Source organism: Chiloscyllium plagiosum, chromosome 30 (assembly GCF_004010195.1).
Source record: "Chiloscyllium plagiosum isolate BGI_BamShark_2017 chromosome 30, ASM401019v2, whole genome shotgun sequence".
Classification (NCBI taxonomy): Eukaryota; Metazoa; Chordata; class Chondrichthyes; order Orectolobiformes; family Hemiscylliidae; genus Chiloscyllium; species Chiloscyllium plagiosum.
The window spans coordinates 1,214,988-1,226,562 of record NC_057739.1 but is presented as its reverse complement, the minus strand read 5'-3'; the positions used below and the strand labels follow the sequence as shown (position 1 = coordinate 1,226,562).

General features: G+C 43.6%; 1 protein-coding gene across 3 annotated transcripts in view; it reads right to left on the bottom strand.

The window, feature by feature from the left end:
* Nucleotides 1–11,575, bottom strand: part of LOC122564683 (zinc finger protein 239-like) — an 88,109-nt gene that overhangs the window by 18,815 nt on the left and 57,719 nt on the right. The window contains exons 1-2 of one of the 3 annotated variants that reach the window (XR_006315972.1): nt 3,998–4,743; nt 2,985–3,058 (exon numbers count right to left, since the gene is read on the bottom strand). The gene's annotated coding sequence lies outside the window, so the exon portion shown is untranslated. Of the gene's footprint in view, nt 1–2,693; nt 3,059–3,997; nt 4,744–8,778; nt 8,851–11,575 lie in introns of those variants that run through there. The other 2 variants (XR_006315971.1, XR_006315970.1) reach the window with 2 other exon arrangements.

Below are 11,575 nucleotides of genomic sequence, written 5' to 3'. Positions count from 1 at the left end.
GCTGATAGGGGAGGGGAGGGAAAATATATCACTGTGGTGGGGTCCGTTTGGACGTGGCGGAAATGACGGCAGATGATACGTTGTACATGTAGGTTGGTGGGGTGGTAGGTGAGGACCAGTGGAGTTCTGTCCTGGTGGCAGTTGGAGCGGCGGGGCTCAAGGGCGGAGGAGCGGGAAGTGGAAGAGATGCGGGCGGAGGAGCGGGAAGTGGGAGAGATGCAGTGGAGGGCATCGTCGACCATGTCTGGGGGGAAATTGCGTTCCTTGAAGAAGGAGACCATCTGGGTTGGCTTGAAGAAGGAGGACATGCAAGTCCTTGGACTCCTCCATCGCCAGACCATAGCAACACGACGGTTGGAGGAAGAGCGCCTCATCTTCCGCCTAGGAACCCTCCAACCACAAGGGATGAACTCAGATTCCTCCAGTTTCCTCATTTCCCCTCCCCCCACCTTGTCTCAGTCAAAACCCTCGAACTCAGCACCGCCTTCCTAACCTGCAATCTTCTTCCTGACCTCTCCGCTCCCACCCCACTCCGGCCAATCACCCTCACCTTGACCTCCTTCCACCTATCGCATTTCCAACGCCCCTCGCCCAAGCCCCTCCTCCCTACCTTTTATCTTAGCCTGCTGGGCACACTTTCCTCATTCCTGAAGAAGGGCTTATGCACGAAACGTCGATTCTCCTGTTCCCTGGATGCTGCCTGACCTGCACCAAACGCATTCTTTACTGTCCTTTCTTTCTGTAGTTCTACTTTCAAAGTGCAATGAACCTGCATGCCAAGGTCTCTTTGTTCAACAACACTCCCTAGGACCTTATCATTAAGGATGTAACTCCTGCTTTTCCAAAATGCAGCAGTGCGCATTTATCTAAATTGAACTCCATCTGCCAATCCTCAGCCCATTGGCCCATCTGATCAAGATAACATTGTACTCTGAGGTAACCTCTTCGCTGTCCACTAAACCTCCAATTTTGGTGTCATCTACAAATTTACTAACTATACCTCCTTTCACATCCAATCATTTATATAAATGACGAAAAGTAGTGGACCTAGCATTGATCACAGGCCTCCAGTCTGAAGAACAACCCTGCACCACCACTGTCTTCTTTGAGCCAGTTCTGTATCCACATGGCTAGTTCTCCCTGTATTCCATGAGCTCTAACTTTGCTAACCAGTCTCCCATGCGGAACCTTGTTGAATGCCTTCTTGAAGTACATATAGATCACGTCCTCTGCTCTGCCCTCAGCAATCCTCTCTGTCACTTGCAGTCATAGAAATGTACAGCATGTAAACAGACCATTCAGTCCAACCTATCCATGCCGACCAGATATCGCAACCCAATCTCGTCCCACCTGTCAGCACCCGGCCCATATCCCTCCAAACCCTTCCTATTCAAATGCCTCTTAAATGTTGTAATTGTACCAGCCTCCACCACTTCCTCTGGCAACTCATTCCATACACGTACCACCCTCTGTGAGAAAATGTTGCCCTTCAGGTCTCTTTTATAGCTTTCCCCTCTCATCCTAAACCTATACCCTCTAGTTCTGGACTCCCTGAACCCAGGGAAAAAAAATGCCTATTTACCCTATCCATGCCCCTCATAATTTTGTAAACCTCGATAAGGTCAAACTCCAAGTTCATGAGACATGATTTCCCACACACAAAGCCATGTTGACTATCCTTAATCAAGTCCTTGCCTTTCCAAATACATGTACATTCTGTCCCTCGGGATTCCCTCCAACGACTTGCCCACCACTGACGTCAGGCTCACTGGTCTGTAGTTCCCTGGCTTGTCCTTACCACCTTTCTTAAACAATGATTCCACATTAGCCAACCTCCAATCTTCTGGCACCTCATCTGTGACTGTCAATGATACAAATATCTCAGCAAGGGGCCTAGCAATCACTTCCTTAGTTTCCCACAGAGTTCTAGGTACACCTGATCAGGTCCTGGGAATTTATACACTTTAATGTGTTTCAAGATATCCAGCACCACCACCTCTGTATGGACATTTCTGAAGATGTCACCATCTATTTCCCCACATTCTCTAACTTCCACGTCCTTCTCCACATTAAACATTGATGCAAAATACTCATTTAGTATCTCCCCATCACCTGCAGCTCCACACACAGGCTGCCTTGCTGAACTTTGAGGTCCCTATTCTCTCTAGTAACCCTTTTGTCCTTAATGTATTTATAAAAACCCTTTGAATCAGCCTTAACCCTCTGTGACAAAGCTATCTGTTGTCCCATTTGCCCTTCTGATTTCCCTCTTTAAGTATATTCCAACTGTCTTTATACTCTAAGGATTCTCTCAATTTCTCCTGTCTATACCGGCATATGCTTCTTTCTTTCTCTTAACCAAAATCTCCATTTCTCTAGTCAGCCAGCATTCCTTACTCCTTTTAAGAGAGCTAAGAAGAGGCTGGAGGGGACATGAGAAGTCGTTGACAGGAAGGATCAAGAAAACCCTAGAGCTTTCTATTGGTATATCAAGAATAAAACAATTACTAAATAAAGATTAGGGCCAATCAAGGATAGCAGTGGGAAGATGTGCATGGAGTCCAAGAAGATAGGGGAAGCACTAAATGAATATTTTTCATCAGTAATCACACTGGGAAAAGACAATGTTGTTGGGGAGAATACGGAGATATAGGCTACTAGACTAGACAAGATTGAGGATTGCAAGGAGGAGGTGTTAGCAATTCTGAAAAGTGTGAAAATAGTTAAGTACACTGGGCCAGATGGGATTTATCCGAGGGTTCCCTGGAAAGCCAGGTTGGAGATGACAGAGCCTTTGGCTTTGATCTTTATCGTCATTGTCTACAGGAATAGTGCCAGAATGTTTCTTAACTTAATGTTTAGTTTGAGATTTCCATCCACTAATCATTGCCCTCCAAAATGACATCTCATTCCAAACCTTGGAAAATGAACAGTTGGTGTTAGTTTCGCTATCAGTCAGGATACATATTTAAAAACATACTGACCTAATTTCTGTGGAAATGTCTTCCCCCTCTCAATTCCCCGAAGGTAGTTCAATCACAATCAAAGAAGCCAAAATCTGGAATAAATACCCAACAAAAGTAACAGGATTTTTTTCAAATAAACCAGAAAGTTATCCCCAGTTTTTATGCTCTGCAGTGGCTGCTATGGAAAGTATCAATCATACAAATGAACACAAGATGCCTCTTCTCCCAAGCTACTCGGGCACAGACAAGACCAGGAAATAAAAATCATCTGCCTTTCACAGCCGCCTCCAGTGTGGGCAATCAAACATCATTGATATGGTCAATGGCACATTCACCACAGAAACTGAGATGGGCAATCATTGTAGATCAAAGCAGCAACACCCACAACCCATAAACAAAGAAATCTAAGGGCCTCTGTTCAGTAACACCTCAATTTTAAAATTCCCATTCTTGTTTTGAAATTCGTTCATGATCTTCCCTCTCTATTTCTACAAGATCTTTCCCCATAGACAGTACAGACAAACCTTAAACAGACTAAGTTAAAAATCACACAACACCAGGTTATAGTCCAACAGGTTTAATTGGAGCACACTAGCTTTCGGAGCGACGCTCCTTCATCAGATGATTGTGGTGGGCTCGATCGTAACACAGAATTTATAGTAAAAATTTGCAGTGTGATGTAACTGAAATTATACATTAAAGAATTGATTGTCTTTAATTGGAGCACACTAGCTTTCGGAGCGACGCTCCTTCATCAGATGATCGTAACAGAGAATTTATAGTAAAAATTTGCAGTGTGATGTAACTGAAATTATACATTAAAGAATTGATTGTCTGTTAAGCCTTTCATCTGTTACAATACAGTGATAGTTTCACTTCTTTCATGTGTAAATCACAAAACCCTTTTTTTAAAAAGTTGCATTCTCGGATTGTTGGACTATAACCTGGTGTTGTGTGATTTTTAACTTTGTACACCCCAGTCCAACACCGACATTAAACAGACTAAACAGTCAAGGTCTGATCACTCTCACCCTCTGTTTCATCAAATGACTCGTTTAGCACTTGGTCCTGTTCTTCGAAATGAAGAAAATTCACAAGTTCCTGGGCTGTTACAGAACCTGATGTTTTCCTCTCACACAATCCCCTCCGCTTGGGGGCAGCACTAGCACAGCGCGGACCCGCTGTCCGGAGCAAGCGCAGTGCGAGCCCCCTCATCCACCTACCGGATTCATCACTGTCATCAACCAATCAGATCATAGTCCCCACCGACCTACCAACTTCACCATCCAGCCTCCCCACCCCCTTTATCTGCAGCTATCCAGAGCAGGCGCAGTGTGGGCCCGGTGTCCAGAGCATCACCGCTGGAGAAAGGGGGAGGGGCAGCTTTTTCTTGCGCTGGTCCGAGCCCCAGCTGGTTGCCCTGGAAACCATGGTTGCGGGGTGGGGGAGGAGCTCCCGTGTCCGCGCGCACCCAACGTCGGTGCCGAGTACAGCGGTTGGCATTAGCTGCTTCAGGCGAGCCGCACCTTTCCATTGTGACCTCACAATAGGGGTGTTGTCTTCAGAGTGAGCTTCAGTGCAACATCTGGGAGCAAAGAAATGTCTCTACCCACCCCCTTCCATTTCTTTTCTCACCCTGGGAGGGAGAGAAAGTGTTCATTTGCAGCAACTGAAGGGAGAGGAAGGGAATCCAGGGAGAGAGCATACCCAGTAAATGCCCTTAAATATTTCATTTTCAAATTCAAAAGTCACACAACACCAAGTTATAGTCCAAAAGGTTTAATTGGAAGCATTAGCTGTTAGAGTGCTGCTCCTTTATCAGGTGGTTGTGGAGTACACGATTGTAAGACACAGAATTTATTGCAAAAGTTTTTTTTCGTTTTTCATTTTTTTGTTCTCCTCAGCTTCACACGTTCATTTGCCTGGCAAAAAAGGGTGGACTGTTTCCTCATGTTCACCATTATAACATTTCTATCTGAGATGGTCAGAATCAAGGGACAATAAAGTAGAAGTAATGCTCTGGATATATAACAGGTAATACAGATCCACTTATTACACATTTAGTGTCAGAGCCAGCATAAAGATTTTCAGGTTTGTTTATCCTAAACAGCAAGAGCTGAGCAGTGATCTGTTGATCAGTATGACTTTTCACCTTAAGGAGAATGAGTTACAGCAGTGTGACAAGGAAAGGAGAGTTGAGAGTTGTGCTGGAAAAGCATGACAGGTCAGGCAGCATCTGAGGAGTAGGAGAATTGATGAAACATCGATCAACAGGAATTTTCCACAGAAATTAGATCAGTATGTTATAGTGAAACTAACACTGACAGTTCATTTTCCGAGGTTTGGAATGAGATGTCATTTTCAAGGGCAATGATTGGTGGATGGAAACCTCAAACTAAACATTAAGTCATTACCTGAGAAGGCCTTTGGATATGTCAGAACCTGAATGTGGAAGGAGAAATGTTTCTCTGTTGTGTCTGTGGATAAAAGGTTTCAAAAGATTTCAGTGATATGTGTCTGTTAGAGCTGTCCCGATATTTGTGAGACACAAAATGGCTTCAGTATTTAGACACAATATGGTAGACCAACTGCTCTTACCAAACTGAGGAAACCAAAATGAAAAACCCTGCTTCAGTATTTAAGTGAAACAGTAGTGCCTTTGGGGAAGGGATTATTCTGAGGCAAAAGGGAGCAAGATCTGAAAAACAAGTTACAAGGAAGGCAGACACAGCCTTGATAAGGAAATATTCAAAGATGAGCGATTCAAAGATTTGTAACAAACGAGTAAAAATAAATTTTGCAGGATCATTTCAACAAGTAATTAATTCCAGTTTCATTAATAAAAGGGTGTTATCCCATTGACGAACAGTGTTAGTTATGCATTATGCAGCCATGAAAACAGCAGCTAAGGTTAAAAGAGCTGTTTCTTTGAAATTATTTACAATATTAATAAATAGGTTCTACTAAAGATTCTTCAAATAATCATAGAGATTTTAGCATAATTATAAAATAAAACTATCAGAGAAAAACATTAAAAAGTTGCTTGGCATATCTTGTCTCATTAGCTAAAGAGTGCTAACGGTGGAAATAATGATAAAACTTTATAATAGGAATTAATGTCACGACTAGCTTTTTTTGTAAGAGGAATGATAGAATTTGGTAAAGGTAACAAGTGGAAGACAATAAACAACAGAATTCAAGCAGTCCTTAGAGACAAGCAAGTCAAGGACATGTCCAAAGAAGAACAGCCAGTAACATTAGAATGCAAGACAGAAAGATCCCAAGGCTTAGAGATTACAATGACTGTTAGACATCATGAAAACCAAGGGAACCTAGTACTGTCCAGAGGAATGTCTGTCATTGATCAGGTGTTTCACAGGATTGGTTGTATAGAGAAAAGGGGAGGGCATAGCAACCACATATGTGATCAGTGTAACACAAAATGTATAAAAATACTGTTTTTCATTGTAAAAACCGGAGTGCATCATTGACCTATCTTGCAAACTGAGCCAGAGATTCGGGGAATCGTTGCATTCTCACGTCGAGGCCAAATTCAGGGAAGATCTTTGGCCCACTCCCTGCATGAACCAGTTAGTGCTTGGATAAAGCTTGCTACATGCCTGAATCCTGCCTGCTTCATGAGTCTTTGGCCCTGGTTGGGGTGGGGTTGGGGTTACGCTCCTGCAGTGTCCAAATCAACAAGTTGTACTTATTATAATGCCTTTAGAATATTGAATTGCTTGGAGATACTTCAGAGGAGTGTTACGAAGGAACATTTGACACTAGGCCACCGAATGAGATGGTAGGGCAGAAACCAAGCATTTGGTCAAACAGCTTTCAACATGTATCCTAAAGGAGGAAAGTCAGGTTGAGGGACAGAAAGGGTTAGTGACAAACTTCTCAGAGCTTCTGATTTTGTCAGCTGAAAGCATGATCAGCAATGATGGGGGGGAGGGGGGGAAGTGACAGCCTCGTGATATTACTGCTGGACTGCTAACAGAGAACCAGGTAATGACCTGGGTTTGAATGAGAGAACATATAACATTATAGAGCAGTACAGGCCCTTTGGCCCTCCTGTGGAACCAATCTGAAGCCCATCCATCCTACGCTATTCCATTTTCATCCGTGTTTATCCAATGACCATTTAAATGGCCTTAAAGTTGGCGAATCTGCTACTGTTGCAGGCAAGATGCTCCATGTCCTACTAACCTCTGAGTGAAGAAACTACCTCTGACATATGTCCTCTATCTATCACTTCTCAATTTGAAGCTATGTCCCCTCGTGCTAGCCTTCGCCATCCGAGGAAAAAGGCTCTCACTGTCCACCCTATCTAACCCTCTGATTATCTTATATGTCTCAATTAAGTCACTTCTCAACCTTCTTCCCTCTAACGAAAACAGGCTCAGATCCCTCAGCCTTTCCTCATGAGACTTTCCCTCCATACCCGGCAACATCCCAGTAAATCTCCTCTGAACCCTTTCCAAAGCTTCCATATCTTTCCTATAACACAATACTCCCAAAGTGCAGCCGCACCAGAGTTTTGTACAGCTGCAGCATGACCTCATGGTTCCAAAACTCAACCTCCTACCAATAAAAGCTAACACCCACTGTATGCCTTCTTAACATCCCTATCAACTTGGGTGGCAACGTTCAGGAATCTATGTAAGTGCACACCAAGACCTCTCTTCTACACTATGAAGAATCTTACCATTAGCCCAGTACTCTTTATCCCTGTTGCTCCTTCCAAAGTGAAACACCTCACACTTTTCCGCATTAAATTCCATTTGCCACATCTGTAGGCCAGGTCTACAGCTTATCTCTGTCCCTCTGTAACCTGCAACATCCTTCAGTACTCTCCACAACTCCACCAAACTTTGTGTCATCTGCAAATTTACTAGCCCATCATTCTATGCCGTCACCTAGTTCATTTATAAAAATGACAATTAGTAGTGGCCCCAAAACAGATCCTTGTGGTACACCACTAGTAACTGAACTCCGGAATGAACATTTCCCATCAACCACCACCCACTGTCTTCGTTCAGCTCTGCCAATTTCTGATCAAAACCACTAATTCACCCTAAATCCCATTCCTCCATATTTTGTGCAATAAAATACCAAGGGGAATCTTATCAAATACCTTACTGAAATCCATATACACCACATAACTGCTTTACGCTCATCCACCTGTTTGGTCACCATCTCAAAGAACTCAATAAGGTTTGTGAAGCACGACCTACCCTTCACAAAACCGTGTTGTCTATCCCTAATCAACTTATTCCTATCTAATGAGTATAAATCCTATCTCTTATAACGTTTTCCAACACTTTACCTGCAAAGCGAAGTAAGGCTTATTGGTCTATAATTACCAGGATCATCTATAATCTCCTTCTTGAACAAGGGGACATTTGCTATCCTCCAGTCTTCTGGCACTATTCCTGTAGGCAATGACGATAAAGATCAAAGCCAAAGACTCTGCAATCTCCTCCCTAGCTTTCCAGAGAATCCTAGGATAAATCCCATCTGGCCCAGGGGACTTATCTATTTTCACACTTTTCAGAATTGCTAACACCTCCTCCTTGCGAACCTCAATCTTGTCTAGTCTAGTAGCCTGTATCTCTGTATTCTCCTCAACAACGTTGTCTTTTCCCAGTGTGATTACTGATGAAAAATATTCATTTAGTGCTTCCCCTATCTTCTTGGACTCCATGCACATCTTCCCACTGCTATCCTTGATTGGCCCTAATCTTTATTTAGTAATTGTTTCATTATTGATATACCGATAGAAAGCTTTTAGGGTTTTTCTTGATCCTACCTGTCAACGACTTCTCCTGTCCCCTCCAGCCTCTTCTTAGCTCTCTTACTAGGAGTAAGGAATGCTGGCTGACTAGAGAAATGGAGATTTTGGTTAAGAGAAAGAAAGAAGCATATGTCGGTATAGACAGGAGAAATTGAGAGAATCCTTAGAAGAGTATAAAGGCAGTTGGAGTATACTTAAGAGGGAAATCAGGAGGGCAAAAAGGGACAACACATAGCTTTGTCACATAGGGTTAAGGATGATTCAAAGGGTTTTTATAAATACATTAAGGACAAAAGGGTAACTAGAGAGAATAGGGACCTCAAAGTTCAGCAAGGCAGCCTGTGTGTGGAGCTGCAGGTGATGGGGAGATACTAAATGAGTATTTTGCATCAGTGTTTAATGTGGAGAAGAGCGTGGAAGTTATAGAGTGTGGGGAAATAGATGGTGACATCTTGAGAAATGTCCATACAGAGGAGGAGGTGCTGGATATCTTGAAACACATAAGTGGATAGATCCCCAGGACCTGATCAGGTGTACCTAGAACTCTGTGAGAAGCTAAGGAAGTGATTGCTAGGCCCCTTGCTGAGATATTTGTATCATTGACAGTCACATGTGAGGTGCCAGAAGACTGGTGTTTGGCTAATGTGGAACCACAGTTTAAGAAAGGTGGTAAGGACAAGCCAGGGAACTATAGACCAGTGAGCCTGATGTTAGTGGTGGGTAAGCTGTTGTAGGGAATCCCGAGGGACAGGATGTGCATGTATTTGGAAAGGCAGAGACTTGATTCGGGATAGTCAACATGGCTTTGTGCGTGGGAAATCATGTCTCATGAACTTGATAGAGTTTTTGAAGAAGTGACAGAGAGGATTGCTGAGGGCAGAGCAGAGGACGTGATCTATATGTACTTCAGTAAGGCATTCAACAAGGTTCCCCATGGGAGATTGGTTAGCAAGGTTAGAGCTCATGGAATATAGGGAGAACTAGCCATTTGGATACAGAACTGGCTCAAAGAAGACAGAGTATGTCTGGGAGTATGATGTTATTGCAATCACAGAAACTTGGTTGATGGAAGGGTATGATGATTGGCAATTAAATGTTCCAGGATATAGATGCTTCAGACAGGACAGGGAGGGAAGTAAAAGGGGGTGGAGTTGCATTGCTGGTCAAGGACAATATCATGGCTGTGCTAAAGGAGCACACTAAGGAGGTCTTGAGTAGTGAAGCATTATGGGTGGAGCTGAGAAATAAGAAGGGTGCAGTCACACTGTTGGGGCTGTATTACAGGGTGAGCATGAGGTAGAAGAACAAATAGGTAAATAGATTATGGAAAAATGTAGAGGCAAAGGGGTAGTGGTGATGGGAGATTTTAATTTTCCCAACATTGACTGGCATACACTTAACGTCAGAGGTCTGGATGGGGTAGAATTTGTAAGAAGCGTCCAGGAGAGTTTTCTCAAGTAGTATGTCAATAGTCCGACGACGGAAGGGGCCATATTGGACCTGGTATTGGGGAACGAGCCAGGACAGGTGGTAGAAGTTGTGGTGGGGGATTTCTTTGGGAACAGTGACCACAATTCTGTAAGTTTTAGAATACTCGTAGATAAAGAACAGAGTGGTCCTAAGGGAAGAGTACTAACCTGGGCCAAGCCCAATTATATCAAAATTAGGGAGGAGCTTGGAAATGTGGCTTGGACATAGCTATTTGAAGGGAAGTCCACATTTGAGATGTGGGAGGCTTTCAAAGATAGGTTAAAGATAGTGCAGGATAGGCATGTCCCGTTGAAGGCAAAGGATAGGAAGGGCAAGATTTGTGAACCGTGAATGACAGGAGAAATTGTACAACGAGCCAAGAGGAAAAGGGAAGCATACATAAGGTCCAGGCAGCTTAGGACAGAACGGGCCCTGGAGGAATATCAGAAGAGTAGGACAAGTCTTAAACGAGGAATCAAGCGGGCTAAAAGGGGTCATGAAATAGCTTTAGCGAGCAGAATTAAGGAGAATCCCAAAGCATTTTATTCTTATATAAGAAGCAAGCGGGTAGCTAGAGAAAGAATAGGTCCAAGGAGAAAGTGAGGTCTGCAGATGCTGGAGATCAAAGTTGAAACTTTATTGCTGGAACAGCACAGCAGGTCAGGCAGCATCCAGGGAACAGGAGATTCGACGTTTCGGGCACAGGCCCTTCTTCAGGAACGAAGGAAGGCTGTGTGCCGAACCTGAGAGAATGGGTGAGGTTCTGAATGATTACTTTGCATCAGTGTTCACTGAGGAGAGGAACATGATGAATGTTGAGATTAGAGAAATAAGTTTGATTAGTCTGGATCACTTTGACATAAGTAGGGAAGATGTGTTGCGTAGGCTAGAGGTTATTAAGGTGGACAAATCCCCAGGACCGGATGGGATCGATCCCAGGTTGCTGAGGGGGTGGGGGGGCGAGAGAGAAAATAGCTAGGGCACTGACAGATGTCTTTGTGGCATCCTTAAATACAGGTGAGTGCCGCAGGACTGGAGGGTTGTTCATGTTGTCCCCCTGTACAAGAAGGGAGTAGGGATATTCCAGGTAACTACAACCAGTGAGCCTGACGGTGGTGGGAAAGTTGCTGGAGAGGATACTGAGGGATAGGATCTATTTATATTTAGAAAAGAATGGGCTTATCAGTGATAGGCAACATGGTTTTGTGTGGGGGAGATCGTGCTTTACCAACTTAATAGAGTTCTTCGAGGAAGTGACCAAGTTGATAGATGAAGGAATGGCTGTTGATGTCATATACATGGACTTTAGTAAGGCGTTTGATAAGGTTCCCCATGGTAGACT